We start from the raw sequence: 27556 nt of genomic DNA on the forward strand, positions 1-27556 counted from the left end.
ATCTTGCTAAAGGAATGAGATTTTAATCAGATCTTGAGAGCTTTGTGTGTCCCTCTGCAGTATTAAAATAAACCCACACCCATCAAATAAATTAAAAAAACCCAACACTATTGTGTCCATGAAATTTTAGCTGAAGGAAAAGCAGCTCAAGAACTAAATTTTAACAGTACTTAAGCTTGTTAATATTACCATTTAAAAAAAATACAGTCTTGATAGTAAAAACTGAAAAACTAGTTATCTTGAGAACAGTTTCAGAATAATAGATCTCATCAGTCAAGCCTGATTGTAGCAGTGGCAGGAGAAATAAATACTTTACTGTGTGGATACTACTGTCAGGATCAAAACAAAAGCCCTGGAGTCTATGGAGGTTTGAGTATGGCTCCAGATTCTTAATCCTGACTTGACTAGAGAAACTTATGCCCAGAATCTTGAAAATTATGTGTCTCTAAACTGTGTTATATGACACTGGGCAAGTAGCTCAATGGAATAAAAACAAAAAACAAAAAAAATCATATTAATTGAGCTATCAATTACTTTCTCAGAAGATTACCTTCATTGTTAGTTTCCCTTCATTTCTATCTTTAACAAGTCCTTTACCAAACTCTGATTCCTAGGAGGAAAAAAACTGTGGAAATTCTTCCTCCTTTGCTCCTTGAAATAATTCTGAATTCTCTGCCAGATCTTGTTACAGGTCACATCCAGCTTCAATGATAAATCTTCTGGCATCTAATTATGCAAGAATTATTGTTTTCTGTTTGAATGTGTCTCTAGAGCATTTAGCACTGATGTGAAGGCATAAAGAAGACAGCAAACAAACAAACAAAAAGGTAAAGGATAAAAACCAAAACATATTCATAATTTTTTATCCTTCATATACTTACACGAAAAGAATGTCCTTCAACAAAAAGATTCAGTGGTGTGAAGTTGTAAGATTTTATAACTTAAAAAGTAATTAAAAGTTGTCATCATTTTATTGACAGATAAATGGAGAGCACATCAGCTTTCTGAAAATAAACTTCAACCTCAGTACCTGGCAGGCGAGCAGCAAAATAAATATGGAAGTTTAGTACTGCAAATATAGATTACACAGCTGTAGCCTGAACACATAACACCTTGTGCTATGATCCTATTCCATTATGCAAGATAAACAAAGCTGTGTGTGGATACTCCTGTGCTGCAAAGGACCTCTGCTGGAAGTATTAATACTACTGTTGACTGAGAAGGCAGTGTCTTTTTCTGTAAGCCAGAATTAAATTCTCTCTACATGGTGATGAAGTACTTTATATTTGTAGGATGTGTAATTTATTGTATAGGATTTAATTATTCTTGTGGATAAGATAGAATTAAAGTACTCCCAAGCAGAAGGAAAATATAGACTGTTGATCCACACTTAGAACATTACAACTGATCAGAGTCCATTCTTTCATTGGGCTTCCTAAGCTCACCTTGTCCTTGTTGTTGTCCTACTTCATTCACAAACTCTACAGATCAAATTCTGTATGCACTGAAATTGCTGGGCTTTCTCCTGGAGTTACAGAGACAGTCTTCCATTTGCATGCAAAAGTCCTAAACTATTGCCACTGTTTTTTTCAAATGTGGTCCACTTCTGCTACAGAAGCCTTGCTGCCATGTGAGCACAGCTCAAAGGTAAAACAGCTCAGTAAGCCTGGCATACAGACCTGGTGAATACCTACAGAGTTTTACTGAGACTGACTTTTCATATGTCCAGTATAACTTAATTCTTCCTTTCTTCCTACCTCCATCCTAACAGCAACCCATCACAACTGCCACTTGGAGATAGGGCAACATGTGTGGGTAAGAGATACTCAGGAGTAACTCTGCATGCGAAGGAGGTTACCAACACAGGTGGAGATAAGGGACTTTTCATCATACACCTAAGACGAGAACATAATGAAGCAGTTTGCATCTTCTGTGCAGCACTTCTTTTCAATGATGTCTGTTTTAGTGGGCTGGATCATTTCTGTTACTGTTTGCCATCCTCTGATAACTCACACTGTTCTCTAGCCACGGCTCCACTCCAGGATATCTGAATGCCATCTGTGAAGTGGCTTTAGGATAGATGCCATCGTGCAGTAACCTGCTGTGTCTCTTGGACAAAAAGTAACTACCAGGTAAAAAAAGGAGTGGATACTGTATTTTATATATTAAAGCTATGCTTTGGCCATCAGGGGTTCAGATACTGATTACAGAGCACTCTCTATCTGGGAGGAAACACCTTTCAAAGGAAGTGTTCCTAAGATGAAGGAAAGATTTTTTTGTCATGTCTGTTTTCAACCCAGAGTTTCTTCAGTTACTTTAGTCATCCACACAGTCATGTCCCTTGAGCCCACCCTTCCCCCCATTTTCTAGTTCAGTCAGCCCACTTCTGCCTTACAGCTGCCCCCATCTTCACTGCAGTCATGTTGCCAAAGCTATAGCAATAATAGCTACCCTACAGCTGGCTTTCCCTGGTGGTCTTCTGTCCTTGACACTCTCCAGAAATTATCACCTAGAAAATTTACGTTGTTCAAAAATGTAACCCTGAAAAATTTCCTGGTCTGTTCCAAATTTGTAAACAGTTGCTGTAGCTAAAATTGTTAAGTAATTAGCTTTTTCCCCTTTTCTTGCATGTACAATTCATGCGGCCAATGAAAACCAATTCAAGCAGAAAAAGAATCTTGACTTCATATCATACCAACAAAACTGACCATAAATGGACTTCCTACAAGCGTACTTTAAAAATTATTTTTTTGACTTATTTGTCAACAGAAAACAAGAGGATCATTTGTTTCTCAAGATCAATAAAGTAGTTCTCAACATACAGCAATATTATTTTATAGACATGTAAATTCAGCCCATAATTTCCATTGAATTTTCATGATAATAGTGTTTATACAGTAAACATCCAAGGCAGAAGTCAAAGGAACTACAGAAGTTGTGCTGAATAGATTGACTCAACAATAATTTAGTTCTATTTGGCTCCTTTTTTTTATATGTAAGTATATATTAAACATTAAAAAAAAGATGTTTTAATGATACAAAGTGTGTCTAATTGCTAGATAGAAAAGATGCACGGAGGACCAGTGCTATTATTATAAATATTGCAAGCCAGCATTACTATTATATGGAGGCTGAGTCTCAGAGTCACTCAAGGTAATAAACATTCAGATCATCTTGTTTCATAAATTAGTTCTTAAACTCAGCAAATTTTAAGATGGAAAGACAGAACTACTACATGGAAAATGTCAATAGCTATCCAGGGAATCTGATAAATGCCTCCGAAATGGGAAACAGATCAAATTGTCATAAAGGAAGTGGAGCCAAACTGGTGAACAAAATAAGAAGAGTAGGCAACCTTTGCTGTCAGGAGGACACTCTCCATTGATATCTGGTAGGTGATAGCTGAAAAGCTCCCCAGGGTACACTGACCACATGAATTTGATCCCCCCTGACAATCAAGGGGATGGAGATGTTTAATTCACAAGTACAAATATAAATTTAGAGGTCTCAGGGTCAAACAAAATCTCAGCCACAATGACCAGAAGGACTCTGGAGTGTTTCTGTAACAACAACATCCATAGCCACAACTTCAATCTAACTTAACTGGCTTTTTTAAACTATTCTCATTAATATCATCCAAAAATATCAAATAAGTTTTTATTTTCTTATAAAACTCTGCAAAAAGGGGGAAATGGGATGCTCTTAAATTCTGAACACTATATAATGCATATGTTTTATTATCTTCCTTTTTATCATTGGTAGCCGGTTCAGAAAATAATACATTTTGGCATGAATAAAATGGCAGCTGTTTACTCTGATCACTGCTTAAAAATCCAAATCACATTTAACTGTTAATAGTATAAACCAGCTGGTCTTGTTAACATCTTTGCCTATATAAGTTTATTTATTCCATCAAAACTAGCTCTTTATTGTAGTCATTAAATCATATATAATGTATTATTAAAACTAACATTGATGCTCTCTGAGATTCGGATAGAATTATCTAGTATTTTAGAGTAAAAACCAGCTTGTCCACAATAGATATTTTGGATAACATTGCTAAAGAGAATTAAAATATTCATAACCAACTTTATATCTGATAACTTAATATCTCTCGGTATATTTAATGTGTACAATGTTCTAAAATATTCATTACAAATACAGTGATTGAAACTTAGAAAATGTATTTGAAAAGAAAAATTCATGTATATTGTGTATCAATGTGTTAACATCCCTATGAATGTTACTCTATTCGGATAACAGGAATTAGTCTTCTCCAAAATTTGAGAAATTCCTAAAGGTTTTGGTTTTTTGTTTTTGTTGTTGGTTTTTCCACTAGACTTTATGTATGTTGGTGCTGCATGTTTTTAAATTGCAAGTCATTAATGAATACACAAACAGACACAGTGATGTTGTTCTAAGCCAAAGCTGCTGTATAGTCTTTCTGAACAAAGCTGCTCAGTGGCTTATTGCTCTACCAATGAAGAGCATTTTTCTATGCACATTACCTTCCACTCTGCTGGTGATCTCCTCACAAAAAAGAGGGACTATCAGCAGCGCCGTATGGGCTGTGGAAAAATAGGACATTACTACTTATCATTAATCCATCAAACAAATCCTCCTTCGCAAATTTCTAAGTAAAAATCACTATGAAATAAGCAACAGAGGGTCTTGATCGCATTTAAGGTCTATGGCCTGACCACTACTCACTAAGTGTATGAAAGAGTCTATCTTTCTCATTCTTCCTCTGCATCTTTCTTGTGAAAGCTTCAACCATATACATAATTCAGGGAAATGAGCTCTGTTATTCATTTAACAGGCTTTAAAACAATTTCTGCATTTGGTTTTCGTTATTTTTTTAAGTGTGATGTGCAGCATATTAAGGCTATTAGGTTTATTATTCCACCATAACATTTCATAATATAACAAATTAAACAACAAATTAAACGCATTCTTCAAAATTTTGCTTAGTTTTTTGTCATGAACCATATAACTCTTGCGATAATGCTAAACGAATTCATAACAATTGGACGCTTAAATAATAAGAGACAATTTCTTCTAAGTTTTAAACCTTAATTATTCATTATGAATCAATTCTAATAATACTGGCAATGTATTCAGCAGATATGCCCGTAGATGTCATATACAATTAATTTGTGACAGGTATCAGTAATCTGATCACCACATAATTTAATAGACACTTTCTTTAACTCGGTTTTGATGAAAAATGGTATTTTGAAAAGAGTCTAAGAAATATTTGCAAGGCTGATTTTCAAATTGTTCTTCAAATGCATTTCTCAACTCTGCAAGAAGTTCAGAGTAGCCCAAAGTTAATATACACTAGGAGCCCTTAAGAGACTTTGACTGCAGTTTATTGCAATTAGGCCTACCAATGCTTCACTTCAATGTCAAAGCAGGGACAGCAATTTCAGATTAGTTCAGCCACCAGACCTGCTGTTTCCATTCAGAAGATAAACTCCAATTGACTTCAGAGGAGCAAGTTCAAAACCTTTGTGGGTAAATAAACACCCATGAGTAAGAAGCTCTCTGATATAAAAGTTTAGCACACTGTTTCCTTGGCAAGAGAGGAAAGTTCTTATCCAAGGACTGCATACTCAAAAAACCTTTCCTTGTTTAAATAACTCTTTGCAGTCCTAGACTACACTAGTAGTTTCTTAAAAGGGTATGTAAATAATGAAGGTGACTTGAGTTTTAAAAGTTGATTACGTCGTGATTTGATTTACAAGATATTTAACTTCATGTGCTCAGAATGACATTGTTGCATGTAGGTAGCAATCTTATTTATCTGAAAATACAGAGAGGATTGAAGACCAGTTTTAGGAATCTTGGTAATTAAAAAAGTTCCATAGGACCACACCTTAGATGCATCCTCTATGCATGTGCTAATGTTTCATATTGAACATGTGAATACTGGGTAACGCAAGTTCAGGAGACTATATATGACCTACAAATGTGCCAAAGCAGCAATTACTGAAACACAAAATATCAGAAAGAGTGCACTGAGGCTGAAGATGGATTTCTGATAAGGGTGGTAATTCTCTGTGCTTCTCCTGACAGTTTCAATCCATCTGAAGAAAGAATGGTAACATCTTCACAACAGAAGTCAAAACAATTGCTCTAAAATGAATCACAAATCTTTTGTTTTCTTCATTGAGCCACTTATTGTTTTAACAGAATAAGTCTTTGACACAAGATATAATGCAGACGGCTTCCTTTTGAGAGGAAAACATCAAGTACATGAGTTCACTTCCCACAAGATTACAGTAATTCAGTAGGTTTGAATTAATGATTAGTTGATTAACACATACAGAATTCAGTCCAAGAAGACTGTGCTAAACAACTCTGTTAACAGCAGCAGCAGGCCGTATATCTCTGTGAATCTGAAATATTTCAGTAATTCCTATTTTAGATCAGATATTTCATTGAATCGAGAGAAGCCAATAAATAAATTCCATTCTCTCTAAAAAACTCTTCAGCAGTTTGTACTCAAAGAACATGAATATTACATATATGTGGTTTTGTATATGTATCTACAAGCACGCATTCTCTATGTAGTATATACACACTATATATGTGGAATTTAAACAGTGCTCTAAAATAATTTTGCCAGAAATTGTCTAATTTCAAGTAATATTTTTTAATATTCTCAAGTTTCTCTCATGAACAGTTTATGCCATATGATCCACAGTACTAGAAGTAAGAATGTATGCTACTGAAATAATCCTTTTTTTTAAAAAAAAATAAGGTAGTTTAGAGAAGCTGCTACAACGGCAATTTTTCTCTATTATTTTGTAAAATTAAAAAATTTCTCAGTCACTGAAAAATGTGCATGTTAGCATATCAAAATGTAGATTTTTTTTCCTAAAAGTAGTAAATTGTATATCTAAACTCTATTACTCTCTAAAAAAAAAAATTCTCGTGGTTTTGAATTTTTAATTTCTTAAATAAATATTTACAATTTTCTATACTGTTTGAACTGTCAGAAAAATCTAGTAGACTCACTGTGCATTTTACTCAGGATGCTGGCGCTGAGCATGCTGACACTTTTTTTGGCTCCTGTAAAATGATTCTGTGGCCAGGCCTGTGTGCTTAACTTGTACATGGACAGTATGAAATTTGGGAAATTCAGCCCAAGTAAGTAAGCCTAAGTTCAGCCCAAGTAAGTAAAAATTTGTAATATGTACACATAAAACACAAAACAATGCCTCTGCACGAACACAAGGTACTACATAATATTATATTGCTATAGAGTTAATTATCCATAGGTAATGTCTCTTCTAATGAGAATATTCACTTTGGATGGGTTTTTTGTTTGTTTGTTTGTTGTGGTTTATGGGGTTTTTATTTGGTTTGGGTGTTGGTTTGTTTTTTGGTTTGTTAGTTTGTTTGGGTTTTTTGTTTTGTTTTGTTTTCTATAAGTTAAGGAAAGCAGTGGTTATAGTGAAGTCCAAATAACCAATTCATTTTGGTTTCTTATGCATCTCACTGTCTACCTCTTAACTTCGCAGTTCACATGTGACAGGACTTGATTGACCAGCATTGCTTCCCAGTGCCACTCATAATAAAAGACAAATACTAGTAACCCACCTTAATGAACCTTTCTGCTTTCAAATTGTTGTCTCCCTTTAATGGGGAAGTAAGTGTTTATATCCGGTGTGACGCCTCCACAGGTGGTCTAATCTTAAGACACACAGTATGTCAGCTGAGTTCACACATTCACTGTGACTCTATTAGGTTTAGCAGTGTCACATAAAATTTGATCTTCTGTCTTGTTGTGCGGATGTACAATTGTATGCATTTTCAGAAAGTCCCTCTGGGTGTTAAGCCAGCACTAGCTGAAGTTAAGCTTTTGAGAGTGATTATTGGTACCTCACAGGGATGCTAAGTAAGATTTTGTATACTGCACTGAATATCCACAAGCAATAAATTTGTTAAATCCAATAGGTCAAACACGCAAAGCAAAGTAGTTTGTGTGGAATTTACATTTCTGGATCTGCAGTTTTATAAACACCATAAAACAGTGTTAAAACACCCCACTGAGTTACTCTAGCTCATACCACAAAGACCACAATAAAAACCTATCATTAAATTGTCAGAGCAGTAACAGTATTTGTGGCCTCATTACTAAAAAAAAGTACTAAAAACTCTGGTCTCTGTGTAGCAAAGACCTTTGTGAGCTAAATTCACATAGAGTTTGAAGTACTGACTGCATCTGCTGTTCTGAAACTTGTTATCCTTTCCAAACTATTGCTGGTTACTTTCAGTATTATATAAGACAAGGGAAGTTATTTGGAAATCAAGTGGTGGCCATGAATATTTTCTTGCATTATGTTGTGCATATCTGATATATGTGTACATAGATATATATATCCACATACATATATTCAGTGTATGTTCAGTGTGTGTATTAATAAACACCGCTTCATTTTTATGTACCCTAACTTTTTTAAGATTCTCTGCAAACAGAAATCTTAGTTTATTACCATTATTTCCCCTGACAATTTGGCATGAAGTGGAATTTATTTTTATGTTGTATGTGTGACTAATGATGCAATACTGTTTCTTATTAGTCTTGTAGACAACAAGTATATTTTAATTTTGACTGTTGTGTTTTTTCAATAAGCGCAAAAGTTACATTCTAACTTGAAAGTTCTTCTATAACTCTCCTATATCTGCTGTGTGGACATGCAGAATTTGAAGAGGATAGTTATTCAGGTTTGGTTTAGCATGGTAGTATTCAAAGCTTACCAGTTGTACTGTATCTGATGAAAAAAACCATACATATGAGTTGAAGAATTCACAACGTCTGCTTCAAGCATACAATATGGATACCTGCGTTTGGAGGACAGGGTCCTCAGCAGTGAAATTAACTTAATAAAAATCTCACAGCTGCCAAACTTACGTGGTCTTGAATCTTCCTTTCAGAGCACTGAGGTTTTGGGGGACCTCCAATACCTGGACTCGTCACAGAGTGCTAAAAACAGATGTTGTCTATGGCTGCATATCATGTTTCTTATGTCCTTTTATCAGAGCAAAAGCTTGTACAGCTGCAAGCTGTTCAGAAGATGAGAAAGTTTTAACAATGTAAAATTGAAGCTTCCCTGACATATCTGAATATAGTCTACTAATTAACAAACAAACAAACAAACAACTCTTCACTTTTGGGAGTGAATATGGCATTTGTCCAATGTATGTCATTGAATTTCTTATGCTGATATGTCTGTATAGAGTCAGATTTTGCATTTGAACCACCACTGCTTACATCTGGATCAGACTTCAAAACAGATTTAAGGTGGTTTATGTGCTTTCTGACTCTGTACATTGGGTAGAAAATGGAATTGCAGGCTGTGGATAAACCAGTTAGGAGATGCATAATTCCTTGAGAAAACTAAGTCACTGAGGAATGACTAAGGTCTTTTAGGACATAAGATATTTGGAAAGTTCTTTTTTCATACTCTCCTGAGATACTTAATTTAAAGGAAGAATGTAAAACTGAACCTATGTGATGGCCACTGCTTCTGCCAGCTAATTTCTCATCTAGCTTCTACTTCTACAGTATTAGTACATTAAAACTGTTTTCCCTACTTCTTATCTTTCTCTTTCTGTTTTTTATCTACATTTCTACTTGCCTAATTCCTCTGTCGGCCCGCTGTGCTATAACAGGATACTGCTGACCACAGAAACCAAGGTCTCAGCCAGATACCACTCCTACTGGCATCCCAATGCAACAGCGTCACCTACCCTCCATGGGAGAAAACTACCCTTACTTCTATTCACGCAAGGAATCAAGTTTTTTTTAAAAGTAGAAAGCTTCCATGGAGATTTTTGCATTAATACAGAATTACAATTTGCAAGACTGGTCTGGAAAACATACCATGTGGGGAAAACAGGGAGCTAAAACGTTTGTTCTAACTAAACTGACAGCTTGTCTTTATATGCCTCCCTGAAAAAGGTTTATAAAATTCAGTGTGCACTCTCAGTGCAACTGCTGTGAAGACATGAGGATCTGACAGACTTTGCTTGACTAGGATGGATAGAAACACCTATCAGAGACACTCTGTGAACATTTATTAATTTCAGAAAAATTTGCAAAAATGTTAATTGTTTTACATTTATATTAATTTATAGATTAGTATTCCTTTTTTCAAATCCCAACTGGTAGATTTAAGTATCTTTGAAAAATTGTATATAAATATTCTTGTATGCCATATATATTCTATCTCCTGTTCCTTGCACCTCTAAAGCCTAATATTGCTAAAGTAACTACAGGAAAAAAAGTAGTAGGAAATTGAGATGAGAGAGATTACAAGCTGGCTTTCTTCTGTGGGAACTCTATTAGACTGCATCAGAATAGGCATATTTGATCTGCACTATTTTTTTCTTGTAGAGGGACTCAAATAACATAAATACCATTTGACAAGTGCACCTTCAACTTGGTTTGATCATTTAGTCTACATTCTGGATGGTGGACTCTCACATCTTTCAGATCTCTGTAACTTCACTAGCACAGTGGTAAGACTTCAAAACACGGTAATGATCATATGAGTGTAAGGATGATACAGATTTCACTTCTTCCCATTTGTCAGAGAGTTTGTTTTAAAGTAGAGATGCATGGAAGGAGGTTCGAAAGAAGGACTATTTTTACAGTAGGGTATACAAAATAGGAGACTGAAAGAACTTGTCTTCTTCAGCAAACACCAAGAAAGGTTTACTATTTGTTAACAAATCAGACAGATAAACATCAGGCAGTGGAAAGAACTAGTTAAACTAAATGGCAGTAGTAGCCCAAGAAAAACTGTCAGTGAGTAAACCGAAATGGAAAGTCATGAGGAGGACAACACAGAATAAGATAATGAAACAGTTTTCTAAATAGGAAACACAACATCTTTATCTGCTTTGAAGATAGCACTCATTTGGTGCTTGAAAAATATTACATAAGGTGGACATCAACAATAGACCTGAAGACCATAAGACTGGGTCTTCACCAAGGCTCCAAAGAACTGGAGAGTCCTGCAAATCCCAGCAACATTTTTATTTGTCTTGTTCATAAACAGAAGGTTTTAAGATCTTCCATTAAATAAGACAGTGATCAATTTTCACTATTTCAACCACAAGTCCCATTGTATTTGTGCTGTTTCATAGTTTCCTAGTAATTTTTCCTTTGTTATTTTTTTTCAACATAGGTAATATGTACCCAATCACAAAATAAAATAGGTCTCATTTTATTGTAATATTGTTAAATTTAGAACAAGGTTTTCTATTTTAAAAAATTATTCCTTTTCAGAGCTGTATAAGTTTGTAGAAGTAGTCTCCAAATGAGCAGTTCTAACCAAAGCTAGTTAGACTGTATCTACAATTCTAAACATTTGTGAACCTCATCTCTCAACATTCATGGCAACTATTTAAATTCATTTTGCCGTATTTACGAGATCAGACTGAATAATTTGAATCACTATCTTTAAGAAAAACCCACTTCCTCATAATGTATGCAGTTTTCAACACACCATAAACAGCTACCACTTCTTTAAAAATATCCTGTAACATTAGCAGAATAAACAAAATTCAAGTGCTTATCGAAAGATGCCTTTATTTATAGAGTTCCTATTTTTTACATGTAGGAATATATGTTGCAGAACCCACTGAAAATGTGCCTCTGTACAACTGCACTAAATAATGACCTCATTTTTTCTATTGAGAATATAATAATTACATTTAATGACAAAAATATTAATCTGAAAAGATATTATTTCAGAAGAGTTGTTTTCTGAACAGTATCAAACAAATGGTCAGATATACACAGAGTAATGATATAACATATAATCAATATAAATCAAGCCTATATAGGCTAACGGGAAATATAACAGAAAAGTTGTTCAAAAAGCACCCTAACTTGATGAAAAGTCTCCGTTGGTTTCCACATAAATATAATACAGGGCCATTATGCCATCTTATTAGAAATATAAAAAGACATAAAAGCAATGCATCTGAACCAATATGGACTAGGCTAGTTTGGTTTTCAACTTCATGGGTTTTCTGTACAACTACAGTAAAATCTGATAAAAAAAAGATTTTTATACTGAGGTTAACCAGAAAACCTAAATCTCATTTTAAATTCCAGTATTCAGTCCAAGAAACTGCCAAGTGTGAAGTGTCTAATATTGTTAGCTCTACTATATATTGAAATACATAAATGCAAATGAAGTGACTAGCCATGAATTGCAAACCAGCTAGTAATATATTGCTAAGGGGGTGTTTTCCTTGTTATGCTTCCTATGAGAATCTCATTCCTTGGAATGCCATCCAGAGTATATGGTATTTACATATCAATCTTACCTTGAAAAGGAGGTCTTTAAATTCCTAATCCTGGAGGTACTCATATACATAGCATTGGTCTACTTTTTCCTAAAGCTTTTTATGCTCCTAACCACCCGAGCATCAAAGTAACTGATAGTGCTGTAAGACAAAAAATCTGATGGTAGTGTTTTTGATCAGAATATCAAGGCACTAAGAGATTAAATGGACTCTCAAAGCCACACAGTGAGTCTTTCACTCTTTAGGGGATTTCAGCAGGATTCTGTTTCTCTGAAAAGCATTTTGTCATCCTTCCACTTGATTTATAAGTTGATTCTGAACTTAAATATTAGACACAGCCACAGAGTCTTTGGGGAAAAGAATGGAGATAGGTGGGGGCACGTGACTGAAGGCACTTATCTGGAATTTACACCATGTCAATATAACAAAAATAAGAATGTGGACGTCAAGAAATTCTGAAAATTTTGTCACAGAAACACCATGTATAGTTTTGAAGGGACCCCCACAAGTCAAGTGTAGATTGGTGACAGAGTTTTTCAGGTTGGCACCTGCTCAGCATTTTGGAGCTGGAGCCACAGCGAGGCCCTGACCCCTCTGGTACAGCAGCATCCAGCAAATCCTGTGCCCTGGGTGCATAACACACACTCAGCCCAGTAGCAATATTCCTTCTCTCTATTACAATTTGAATTTCTGTCCACTCCTGCTCCCATCACCTTGGTGCACACAGGACAGACCATTCCAGAGCAAGGTGCACAGCCTTTCTGAAGCCATCTTACATCTTGCATCTTACATCTTTCTTACATCTTACGTCTTACTAAAAGGCCCTGGTCTCAGGGCGAGGGAGCAAGAGAATGGAAATACTCTCCAGATACATTAATGAAAAGTTCAGCACACAAATAATTTAGTGGTCATAATAAATAACTGTAGAAGTTAGTAAAAACTTGACAAAAAAATCACAGCATTCAGTTTAGTATTCTGGGTTACACAGGTGCTCACTCACCCTGTTTATAGTGCCTATAAGGACAGCGTAGTTTTAAATATCTACACATTGTTTCTGCATCAAAGCACTCCCCTTGGGCAGTGCTAAAAAGGAAAAAAAAATCTTGTTTATTCTCACTCTGTGGTTCTCTGCAATTTTTTACTTGTCAAAAGGTTTCACTTTTCTCTTTATACCTTCTGCTGACTAGCACTCTCCACTATTCTTGCTTGCTTTTTCCTTCTCCCCTCTTCTAACCCCAAAAGCTCTACTTTGACACTGTCATAATTTCAAAGCTCTTCTGCAGCTTAAAATCATTGTCAGAGCTTTAGACTTTGGCACTGCTGCAGTAATGGTGCTGAACTCTGCTAGATGTTCGAAAGGAAATAAATATTTAAGGTTTGGAAAAAAACCAAGTTTTCAAAAGTGTCCCATTAAGAATGATACAGATGTCTCTGAGTAACAAAGAAAGAACATCAAATAAGCAGTTAAGAAGGAAAAAAAGACAACTAACAAGTTGGAACATCAGCTATCTTAACCTTTGCTTCAGAAATGAAAGTATTCTTGTATGAAATATCTCTTTGACATATGATTTTAACTGAATATGGTCTAACTGATCCAGAGGGTGCTCCATCACGGTGGTTTTATAATTTGCTATTGAACTGGAAATGCCTGAATGGCCTTAAGTGACCTCAATGAACTTCTGTGGTTCAGGCCCCAGTACAGTTTTGACCTAGACAGTGATTCTTTTTAAGTTTCATATTTGGAGCACATCATCTTGAAGACAGATAGAAGTAAATCACAGGCATCCTGATATTCTACATTTATTTAGCTTTGGAAAAATGTCTTTTTCTTAATACCTATTTTGAAGTTGCTGTGAGTTTATATGTATGCACAAATTGGTGTGCTCTAATATGTTCCTGTACAGCAGCTAAGGTGGACTAATCAGAGGGATACACACTCTTACTCAGTGGCAAATAAAAACTAATTTCTGGAGAGAAAGACATGTTGCAATAGATACTTACACTTACTCTCTTTTCCCCTATCTGTTATTTCCTTGGATTTTATTTTAAACCCCCTAATTTTTCATGTCATACAACTATGTTCTTTTACAACATTTCCACCTTTAAACCTCTTACAGTAAACCTTGATTTATCATAAGAATTAAAAACAGAGACAAGAAAAACTTAATTCTAGTTATTTCTTCCGTATTATTCTCTTCATTATTCCTACATCCATCCCTTCACCTCACTGCTAACAGAAGTGAGGTCTACTTCTGCCATACAGAACAGAACAATGTCAACTGGAATATCCTAATAATATTGGCCTATTTGAAGGCACTTTGTAAATATGGATGTAGATTCTTCTTGTTTCTTGAGGGAAATGCCTATTTTTATTCTTCACAGTTTAAAACAGGTGATGAGACATCATTGAGACAGATGGCCACGGAAGAATAAAGAAACCGAAAGATCAGGAAATTTTAAATAGAATCTTCCAAAAAGGCATATAGAAATCCCTTTCCTAGTGTCAGTGGCCAGCACACTTAACCACATTGCTAAGCGCCTTGCTCTTGGTCTAATACAAGTGTGTGGTATTCTCGTTGGTGAGATGTGGCTGGGTGCTCTGACAGGGCATACCCCAACCACTGAATTAGTAATAGATTCTCAACACTTTGATGAATCTGTAATAGGTGAACTGACACTGCAATCATACATTCTCACAGTTCTCAAGATCTGCAAGAACTGCTTTCTGGAAATATTCTTTATTCTAAAGCAACAAAACCAGTTGTCTAAGTGTGTGCTTGCTTTACTCTGAATCTTGTGGGTGGGTTTGGTTTTCTGGGTTTTTTTGTTTGTTTGTAAGTTTTTTCTGCATATTACCTTTGAAGGCTGTTTACCTGCAATAAGTATAAACTCAGAAGAAAAAAAATGTTTACTGATAACAACTATTTAGTGTGCTTTTCACGTTTTGTAATAAAGGGAGAAGAGAGCTTTATTAACTGGTCTTGGATCTTTTCCCGGTGATACTTCATGCTGCAGCCCAACACATAGGCATTAGACCATTATATCATGGTTAAGAAATGAGAATATTTTAGGTCTGTTGAACACTGTGAATATTTCACAGTTGATTAGATTAAACTGCTGAAATGCAGGTGTTTTTGTACACTGAGAAAATTCCATGTTTAGTGGTCCTCAAATTCTTATTTTCACCTGTGCAGAGTGTTCATCTAGTGAATAAAACAAACCACAACAGTTAGCACATGGCCTGCTAATGTGTGGTATTATAATGTTTATGTTGGTTTTTTTTATAAGAGAATGCTTTGTTTGTTTCTTTTTTTTTTAAGAAAACCATGTTTTAAACAGCTTGAGTAGGCAGTGTTTTAATTAGGAGATTCCCATACTCCACAGACAAAGAAAATGTGTAACTAGTAGCAACAGTGATTGTGTGGAAATAAGGGATACAGTTGAGGAATAAGATAAGTAAACCAGCATAAATTTTTCGCAGTCAATTCACAGAACTACCAGTAAAGAAGCAACCTCTCCAAATCTCTTTGAAGCCAACACAAATCTCTAAGAAAACAATCCACAGATAAACTAGCTCTTTTAGGTTTCAGTTTTTACAGAGACAGTCCCACAGTGCTCACGTAATGGTCAGCAGTATAACAGAAGAAAACTTCCTTTTCATCTGGCGCTTTGAGATGTTACGATAGCTTTTCATAGTCTGATGCACAGAAATAATTGAAGTAGTTCTAAGTGTAGTGGTTTTGATCTCTACCGTAATATCATCTTCTTCTGGAAGAAGATTCTGTTGTCATAAATCTAAGACCAAAGGAGCAAGAAGGAAAGCTTGGGAAACTGATTCTGGGAAGAAAACAACTAAATTTCCACATCCTGTTATGGGGAATATGTAAAGTTTTAGGTGATCATTGGATGATAAAAAAATGGGGACCACAAAAAATACATTGGACAGGAACCTTTGTTTCCACCACTCACAATTACTTGCTTTACCCACAAGCCAGAATCAGACTTTTTTTGCATGCTTTGTCAGTACCCTGACTATTGCACTTTCAGCCTCACAGAAAGCAAGCACTACTAGTGAATCTGTGAGTGTAGTTGAGCACTCAGCTGGCTTTTGGGACAAGTACGTACATTGTTGAGCATTACAGAAGAGTCATTGGCTAGAAGTGTTGTCAACGTCAGTGTTGGTTTTAGTTGATTCTGAATTTAGGTAGCCTCAGTGCTGTTTGTTTTCTCCTACTAGACAGCTCCGAGTGATTTCTACTTCACAAACAGGTTTTTTGGGAATTCATCTTTTCACTTTTTTTTTTTTTTCTGAAGTTTACTTTTTGAGGCAGGTAATAAATGACTTTGGACTTAAGAAGTTTATGGACTTAAAAGTATTTGTTTTCTCCCCATTGTATGCTTACTTCTGTTCCCATACCTGAAGAATATATCTCTAAACCTTACACACTTCAGCCTGTTAACTACTGTCTGATAGAAATGTTTGTAAAACATAGTTATTTGTTAGTCTAAAGAACATGTAATGTATAAGTAATTCTAACTGTAAAAGAAACCAAGACTACTTCACCCATATTCTAATGACGGAGAGTGAAGACAACAGTATCACTAAGTTTTGATTCTGTGAGTTTGTTTGTTTCTATTTAGACTTAATTTTTGTCATCATTAAAATATACACTAATACTTGGCTGAAAATGTAGGTGAATATCACCAGTCTGAAAGACAGGTAAGAAGATATAAAAAACCATATATTTTTAAAAATTATGAATTATTCTATAATGGTAAAAAAATTGTGAACAGGGTCAGATACCCTTTTCAATAGTATTATTTCAGGTGTTATAAAAGCTTATAAAAATTGTAATAGATCAGTATCTTTATTCTGATTCATTCTGGGTGTGTTACTTAGTAAGTTTTTACAGATATGAAAACAGATCTATTTACACAACTGGAAAATGTTGCTTCATATAATTGGGATAAATATTTCACAAGGAAAATTTTATTATTGCTTGTTTCATCCATACTAGAAATTGAAAGGCTTGATAGGATCCACTGAGTTTCTTCTTTCACAACCACTGAATAACATTTAACCAAAAACATAATGTTGATATCACCAACATATTTTCTTCGTTAATTTTTGTTTTAGCACTTTCCAGATAGAGATGTGAATGTACTGAAATTCAGAAAATGGAAAAAATCATTATGAAGTGAAAAAAAGTCAACATTTTAAACATGTTATGACAAGGAAAGAAAAAAAGTGTTTCAAAATTTGCTGGTTTTTGGAACCGGACCAAGTGTTAGAAATATCTTCTCATGACATGAAAACCCGTTTTCTGAACAGCTTTTCTAACAGGACATGGAGATACTTTTGGATATATGTGGACATGTGTGTACTTAATAAACTTTCTTTTGCTCCCACAACCTTTGTTATGTACTTTTAAGAATCACTACCTGAAATGAGATGTGTGAGCTATGGTAAATCACGAGAGAGGACAAGGTGTTAAAAATGTTTTGTGAGTATTTGTGTTATGAATGACATGTCTATTTGTGGCAGATATTTTTCAGTTCACTTAAGATAAGAATCTCCCTCCAGCTGGCACTTGTCAGAGAACCACAGAACAAACTTGTGAATCTGCTGCTTACAAATGACAATTGTGAAGATTTGGACACAATTTTAGCTATTCCTTGGACATGTAAATCATGATAACTTTCTAAGGATGATACAAGAAGAGATTAAATTTAACCAGGGCAGTTTAAGTCAATCTAACTCAGTTCTTCTGAAATTCTGTCCTACATGCAGTACCCAGACAGTCATCATGTAGTACTGCTCCCTCAACTGTTTCATTGCAAATCTGGATGAGCACCAACATAGTTCTTGCAAGTGCCATCATAAGTGAGGGACAGGATAACCCACCTGAAGGAGAGGTAAAAGAAGCAATGACAGTCAGCTTTAGATTTGCCCATGGAAAAATTGGAATTACATAATAGTTTGAGTTGGAAGAGACCTTCAAATGTCACCTGCAGTGAGCAGGTACAACTTCAAGTAGATCAGGTTGTTCAGAGGCCTGTCCAACCTGACCTTGAATGTTTACAGGGTTGGGGCATCTACCACCTCTCTAGGCAACCTGTTCAGTGTTTCAGCGTTTATTTTAAATGGCCATTTTAAGGGCAATAAATAGGTTTAATTTTTAGAAAATCAAAATACCATATTTTCATTTGAATTCTTTTGGAGAAACAAAAACGAGATATAGAAATTTAATTTGAAAAGACACATCAAGCTAAAGCATCCAAATACTCCTCTCACAAAAGGGAGAGCCTAGGGAAACTGAAACATGAAGAAGTGATTTGCTCAAGGGCATATCCAGGAGATGACAGAAAAATGAAGAATAAAGCAATTTTCCCCAGCTCCTCAGTATGAAATCAGTTGCCTGTCCACTTCAAATGGTACCTCCTTACAGTGCTGACTTCAACAATTCCAACTTTTGATATTTTCAAGCTCCAGTTACAGCCTGTTTATGCATTAGGAGATTTTTAAATTCCCAGTTTCTGTCAGAAAGATCTTGATGACTGATATATATGATCTTTAGCTGCTTTCATTCATCATAGCAAAGATGAATCCCAAAACTGTGCTTCCATCATCCTTCCAAGTGACAATTCACTGTAATCAGGTTTCCCTTGCAAGATTTGCTCCTGTTTTTCAAACTTATTGGTAAGATTTCCTTTGAAACCACAGAAAAAATACTTAGCATCATAGCTGTTTTCTTTTGAAAAAACAGATAAATTATCTCAGTAGAAATATTTTCATAGATTTTATTATTCATGGATTCTTTCACTTCTTCAACACAAACAGCTTTAGCACAATGCAAAATAGCACTAGTTCCTTTTTTTTTGTGGAAAATAGTCACCTCTATTTTTTAAGTGACATGGAAAATGTATGACCAAATATTTGTTAATATCTATCGTTTTCCTAAAGACAAGAAATATCTTGGCACTTTTAGTAAATGACTAAATCATCATAAATTGACCAGAGATATAGTTTCTCTGTCTGAGGCAGTTATTGGTCTTCTTTCCAGAGTCTAATGGATATACCATTTATAGAAGCCAGTCCTCTTTTTTGTCATCATATATATATTTATTTTTATGTAGAGAGGAATTGAAAAGAACAATAGTAATTCATTTTGAAGTACAATGGTACATTCACAACATGAGGTTCTCTTCTTGAGACTGGCACAGGTTTTATGAATAGCCTAACTATAACAGAATTGAAATTTAATTAAAGTTAAAGTGACAGACAGTGCATGCTCAGCATTATCTATAAGAAAAAATAGTCCATGCCACAGTCCCTTGCAGTCTGACTCATTATCTTCTTATCATATTAGGACACAATGGCTGTATATCTATTGTTGCTCAAACTCCCACTTAAATCTAGACTGCCTTAGCAGTGGATCAGCATGACAGTTTCTTATATGACCACCCTGTCCCTTGGGAGAGGCGGTGCAGTCCCAGAGAGAGATTGAACAGGTCATTGTGGTGGTTTCTGCCAAGCTGCACCTGGTCCAGGTGCTGAATCATGAGGTTTCGCTGGGCTTTTTTCCACTCCCTGGGCTCCCTGGAGACTGGAGAGTCAGTCTTAGGTCCTGATGCAGGGTCACGGGTCTTCCCTCCTCAGAGTCCTTCCAGAAACTCTGTCACCTCAGTAGGCTTAAGATTTCTTAGTTATAAAGACTAGGTAAATATTATATACTTTGCTAGTGGTTAGTCTTTTCAAATCACACTGTTGTTTTCTGTTTTGCTGTTATCCTTCTTAGTGTGTACATGCTGCTTTTTCTGAGTACTTCTTGAGGCTTTTACACTTTCTGATGATCAAACAAGTTGTTTGTATAGCTTGGCTACCCACTTGTTTGAGTAGACCAAAACTATTCTGTTTGGGAGAGGTGGTTCATCATATTTCATCAACTGTGGCTATAGAAAAAAGTTAGCTAAAATCCACAGGTTTATGCTAGCAGCTATGCTGAGCTTAGCTGCTACACCTTCTGACTGAGAATCAGGATCACTGATTGCAGTGTAATAAGCTGGAAAATGGTAGCCTTGTTTGTCCAGTCACATTTGGCACAATTATCATAGAATGGTTCCCCCAAGTTTATCACAGAAGCTGCAAAATTCATGGACATCAGGAAAATGTGTAATGGCATCTAGACCTAGAGCAAAAGAGATAATTTCTGAAGGCAAGAACATCAAGTTCACAGTCGATATAGGTGTCCATAAAGCAGTTCTGATCCTTAGTTTGTGGACTTGGTTCATTTACCTTCACAAATACGTTTGTGTCTGTAAGATATCTAAGAGATGAGACTGGTAGTAAAGATGATAAAGGACCCATGGAAAACCTGTCTTCTTATGGATAAGCATTTGGAAGATTACATGACACCCAGGACATCTCAAAGGCCACTGCACTTGTGTTTACGCAGCAAAATCTAGCCCTGGTTTCCATGAGCAGAACACCACACAGAAGCATGGGGTACAGACTTGGGTTCACCACACAAGCAGGGAAAGCCAAAAGAAGAAAAGCTGATAAAGTGAACTGTAATAGTGCACGCTACTTGTCTCAGTAAAGTCAAACCTATATTTTGCATAATTAGAAAAATAGTAGGCAATGATTCCACTGTGGAAAAAAAAAGTAGTACTCAAATATATTGACCAGGATATATTTCATCGGATTCCCACTGTTAGACCCCAATGGTAATGTCTAAATAATCAAGGAACAGAAAAACACAATGTCATTCATAATGATCACAAAACTGGTTTTGCAGTATTTGGGATAAAGAGAGAGAGGATGTGGGATGGAAAAAAGTAGTATCTTACTAAAGTATATTTCTACTGACAAACCATGCACCGAGCAGGCCTCTTATTCTTGGGGTGTAATTTCTGGCGAAAAGTGAGTTATTCACAAAGAGTAGCCACATCCAAAAAACAGAATATTAACTGAGAACAGTGATTCAAATGCTGATATGTTCAAACACAGAGCTGAGATCTGAATCTCACCCTTCCGAATGACTCAGCTAAACAGTTAGCTATTTGCTATTCTCTTCTGCGCTACCAGTAACCAAATCTATATTTGTAAGCATTTTTAAATTAAATGCAAATATTTTTTTCCCAACCAGCCTATTAATTCTCTTCTTAAATAAATTATCCTTTAACAGTTGCTGCTGATTAGAGAGGAGGAGACAAGCATTTGCAAGGCCAATCTAATGGTAACTAATGCTACCAAGAGAAAAGAGTAACAGTATTTTCTCAAAACAGATTCTAGAGTGAGTTCAGCAAAGCCGTATTCTGTGAACAGAGATGGCTGAATGATGGTGAGAGAATCTAAAGGGAGTCAGCTGTGCTGTTTGAAAGCTGTATATCCTCTAAACTTTATTTCAAAATAGAAGAAATATTCTGAAGATCAGGTTCTCGCATAAAGGAGATTTATAGCTAACCTAAAAATGTTGCATTAGAGAGACGAGGCTGTCCTATATTTTTCTGGGGCTTACATTTTTAAGTTGGAGTCAAATTCTTCTGTAAGTAACCCAGGATGAATTGACACTGAACACTTATTTGATTTTTTTATTAATCTTTACTTATGCAATGGAAGATGTTTATATGTAAATAACCTGTGTTATAATAAAAAGGAAAGTTAATGTGGCCACCTTGAAAGCACAGTATTCCATATTTAAAGGGAAATAGAAAGTAACTAGCAATAGCCTTGAGGTCTATGCAACATTTTTTCCTTCAAATAGTACACTTGTGAACTCTTTTCCTCTTCAGCGCAGAAATGTTGTACCAAATTACACTGTGGAGAGTGTTTAGGATTTGTTGCATTAATTTCTTTTCTTGGTGCAGTCACATTTCCATGTGGCATGTATCATAATAACAGACACAAAAGAAATATGATCATTCTACTACTTAATCTGTTTTAACTCTGAATGTCACAAGTCAATTTATATATTTCTGAAATTTTTAACTTGTAGTCTCCCAGAGTTGTTACGTTATTGAAATACTTGACATAAATGTTTGTGTTATCCAGTTACCTGTTTTATTAAACACTAACTAACCACTGAATTTGATAGTATGTATATGTTCCAAAATTCAAGGCCTAACCCAATGTACTGTACTTAGAGTTGATGTCTTGACAAATGTAGGTGGTGTTGCCCCTATTAAATTAAAGCCATTATAAGCATTTCTTTTAGCCATTACTGCTGAGCTACATCTGCAAATAAGGCTGTAACTGCATAAATAGTCAGAAGATATTTTTAACTTCAACTAGGCTGAGAGTCTCATTATTCTCATGTGTATAACAAGGTGCTGCTTATCAGATACACACAAAATGTTCTCTTTTCTATACTTTTAACAAAAGATTCTTTTGTTACAATAGATATAAACAATTTTTCCAGTTCCATTTTACAGCTGATGCTTTTGTTATAAAACACTATTTTAATATTTGCTTTAAAGAATGATTCAGCAGTTCAGTCTTTTTGACAGTGATTTGAAAAGCTTGCAAGCTGCAGAAAGCCTTTAGACAAGGTAAGGTAAAACAGGTTGTTAGAAAGGGAGATTATCATTTGTTGTGTAGGAATTGTATGAAGATGAGCCCTTGGACTGTCAAATTGCATCTTTTCAAACCAAATTCAGGTAGTTAATTTTAGAATTTGACGCATACTCTTTAAAACAGGTTTTTAAGGGATTTTCTGGTTATTGTATGGTTATAACTATAAAAGCAATTTACTAAACTAAACCTCTCCAGCTCTTCTCACTGGCTGTGTAAGAACCACATTTATTTTCAAGTAAGAGTTTGCAGTGAATGAGTCTGAAAAAGTAAGACCATTGTTAGACCAGCAGAGATACAAAGAATTGGGCCTTAAGGATTCGGAGTCAAAAACGCAAGTGGAGTACTGGAGTACTGTCTCATTGATGTTATCCTAGCTGACAATCAGATAACATCTAGTTGCAAATGTCAAATTCATCTCACATTACCCAATGAATTACTGTCACATAGTGACAGATGTATTGAAATAAGATACACAGTAAGGATGTAATCTTATAATGATACAGAAATCACAATAAATCATTGATAAGAGACAGAGTGGAGTCTATTGCTACATATACAACTTCCAGTCTTCCATATCTGCACAAGAAATCAGATGTAAAGACAAATATTTAAAAGCTGGTGGTGAAAATAAGAAAATATTGAAGCTGCCTGTGTAAACTTATAAAGTTGGGAGGGTGAGGGAATGGCATGATGTGAGTAATGCATAATAACCATTTGAGATCTAAATCCTTAGGAGAGAATAACACATATTAAAACTGATGAATGTAAATCAAATTTTATGCAACTGAAACTTTTTATTAAGTTCTTCTGAGCTCTGTAAGTCTGGGAGATCTGTGGAACAACTGTTTGGGAAATCAAAATAAATAAGCCTAAGGTACAAGCGTGACATATATTGAATTAAACTGTAGGGAATTTTAGTTAGGAGTAATACACAGTAAAAGACAATTGATATAATTTCCCTCCACTCCAGCCTCAGTTTGGTCTCTAAAATCTTCACAGTTTTTTAAATTCTGTGTCAAAATGAACAAACAAACAAACAAACAAAAATAAAAACAAAAAGCAAAAAGCCTAAAGAATCAGGAAAATTATATTGCCAGTATTACTGTAAGCGATCACTAAATCTAGATATCTTATACAGAACCAAATACCACGTACAATTAGAACATCCTTTTACATTCAAAAGAGGTCTGTTTTCTCATCTGGTGATAAGAGGGTATGTAAACTGGAAAGCTTCAAGCTTTTTTTTTTTTCTTTTCCAGCTTAACAGAAATATAACGGTTTACTTTGAAATTATCTCCTGGTAAGATTTCTTGAACATCCCTTTGCATTGACTTTAGGATACTGAACTGCATTTAAGAGCATCCATCTTTTGCAAATGCTCCTATATTAAATAAAACCTGAGCAAGTATCATAATATTTATTTGACACACTTCATAGTCTATAAGAATTTAGTACATTTTAAAGAGTGGGGTTTGTGTATGTATGTACATGTACACATGTGGGCATTATACACACGTTTGACTGGTTTGATGTGAAAGAAACAGCATTAGACACACCCCAAGGCAATCTATATAGACACTATAAATTACACTGTTACATTATACACCATGACACTATACAAATTAGTTCTTGCATTATGCCAGTCCTGATGGCCTTCAGCAGGTGATTTATCTGTTCTAAAACCTGCTTTTGCTATTAGTATTGAAATCTGTGATTTAAAATAATATTAAATCAAAAATTAAGCTTCTCAGGTTATCTCTTAAGGCTTAAGACAGAATAAAATTGTCATACCTCTGCCTTTTTAAGAAAATAAGAATCATCATATCTACACGGAAGTATCACAGGCAAGTAATGACAGGATGTCTTCAATTCCTTGGCAGAAACTCAGTTTGAACAACATACGCTGTATACTCTTTCACCTGTAGATGACCCTACTGTACTCCAGATTTCATGAATTCATATCCAGATTCACCATTCAACTCTTCTGCTTTATTGTGATCTTTAGTTTTGGTTGTATATTTTATGTGTGTGCAAAAATTTAAAATTTACTTGCCTGTTTTCCAGCTCTTACATATATGTCTGATTTGAAACCAGAATAGAAATCTGGGATGGAATATCCTAGAATATGACAACACTCAAGAAAAGCAGTAAAGCAAATTCTAACAACAAGAGATCTACCTACTATATATTCTGATTTTCTACCTATCTAAAAGAAAACAAGTTTTTGTTCTCCAGCAGGCTTTAAAAATAAGGATTTAGTCAGAGAAGTGGTTCTGTTTAATTTTCCATTTGGTCTCACTCAGATACTCTGATTTATGCTCTTTTCTTCAGTTGTCTCCAAAATTGTTTTCTGTCTCACCTAATGAGATTACTGGAATATAACAAAACTGTATATATGTCTAGCTATTTTTGATAAACGTAAGGTACAAATGTAGGACTTGGGAAAAAAAAATCCATTTTGCCAGAACATAATGTGTCAGGCTTAGTTTTAATCCACACTGCAAAAAACCTAAGATCTGAATTGTTTCTATTGCACTGACACAAAGAAAAGGTACAAGACACAGATACTCATTTCAAAAGTATTTATTAAAAAAAGATAGTCACTGAATATATGGGAGACCTTGATTCAGCTGTCTCTGCCATGAAGGGATTTGAACTGTTATCTACTCCTCTCATATTGCAATCATCACCTCATGAGACACTCCCAAATGTTAGTGTCACCCCCTTTTTCTGGATTCCACACCAACCTGAAAAGCGGGGCTGAAGCTCTGTGAGGAGCCATCAGTATTATTCCCCTGACTCTTCTCCTGGTTTTTCAACAACATTTTATGTTGGAGCTGAATTTTCACAAGACTGCCTACTCCAACCAAATTGCAAAACCAAGCCAACAAAATTTTCAATTGTAGTCTCAGTAACTGGTGAGGAACTGCACATCATTATATTCGTTACTAACCTCAAGATAAGTTGGAAAAAAAAAATGTTAGTTTACTCAGTTCCACCTCTTTTCCAATAAATATAAACTTTATAATTCTCTCTTTTTTTTGACATTTTTATTCTGGGGGAAAAAAAAAAAAAAAGAAAAAGTGAATAATTTCCCATATACTATTCTCTTCTCATTTCTCTGTGTGTCTCAGAGGCTGATGAATCACGCCCCTTTTGCTTTACCAAAGAAGCTATGACTTACTAGAAGACAATCTATAGTCCAAAATGTTTCTGGGGAATGGGGATAAGGAGTAGACCAATGCTGGATTGTACTAGTGGTTATTTTAGGGGAAGAAATCAGGCAGTATGACAGGAATCACTGTAAAAATACAGATAGGCAAGTTTGACTCTTCTTCTCCTTTGGCTTTTGCTAACCATTTTACAATGTTTTGCTTGCTTTCTTTTTCATTCAGCAGCTGTTATTTTCAATTTTATAGTTATATTTTATAAAAATATATAATATATAATGAAATATAATTTATAATGTTATTTTATAATTTTAATTTTTAGTAACAATAGCAACCGCTAGCAACTTCTTGCACTTAAAGAAAGCCAAGAAAAGAGCAGGTTGACAATGATTTGCAATATAATCAATTCATTACATTAATGCATTTTATGACTGTGAAATGGGGCTAGAATATCACTAACCAGATATTCTCCTTGATGTTATTCTCTGAAAAACAGTACAAGTTGTCAAATACATGTATTTATTTTCCCCTACCAGAAGTAGAGATGTAGACAGAAAACCAAAACATTCATTATTTTTAGCCACTGAAAAAAAACAAATTTTTATAAAAATCTGAAAACTTAAAAATTTCTGTAAAAAAAAAAAAATCTAATTTCCACTAGGGAAGGTGAAGTCTAATGTTCTGATACAAGTTCTGTGATTCTGTGTGATTCTGTGAAGTCAAAACCACCTGAAATGTTTTGTTTACTGAGCGCTATTAAAATGTTTGTTTTGAGACAGTTTAACTTTAGGCCAAGTCAGTCTAATCTATGTCAGCACCTTGCAGAGCGCAGTACAACTTCTTCATGTCTGCATTCTCAATTACATATTAAGCTTGCTGTTTGGGCTACGCTTGCACTGATACATCTTGCTACCTTCCATCTTGCCAGCCTTGGTGTTACACCTAACGTGGAAGCGACATGACAGTGATAAACAACAAGAGTGTCAGGACAGAGTTGTGAGAAGAGAGCGGTGCTCAGTGTGTGACAAACACAGCTTTTCATGAGGGACTGTGAGTGTTAGAGGACAAAACTGAATAGTGATCTGGAAAAAAACTTCCATAGAATCACAATTTTATTTTATTAGTTTGGCATTTAAAATGTAAATAAAATATATAGTTCTGTATTTCTCATGTACACTAATTCCTAAAGACGGCAGGGGAATTACATATGAAAAAAGACTGTGGAAATGTTTTGCCTCATAAAATAACTGTATGTTTTGCTACATGAAAAAGAAAAGTACATACAACACCATCTATAATTGAAATTGTTTTAAACTTTTGAATATTTCTATCCAGGAAAGAACTCCTTTTGTCATACAAAAACTATAAAGTCTTACTTGTTTTTCTGTAAAACATCTTCTCAACATCTTAGGTAAGTCACAGTATATTATGGAATTAAAATCCATTTCGTATGAGTATGAAACAAGATGCAGGAACT

This window comes from Caloenas nicobarica, chromosome 1 (genome assembly GCF_036013445.1).
Source record: "Caloenas nicobarica isolate bCalNic1 chromosome 1, bCalNic1.hap1, whole genome shotgun sequence".
Lineage (NCBI taxonomy): Eukaryota > Metazoa > Chordata > Aves > Columbiformes > Columbidae > Caloenas > Caloenas nicobarica.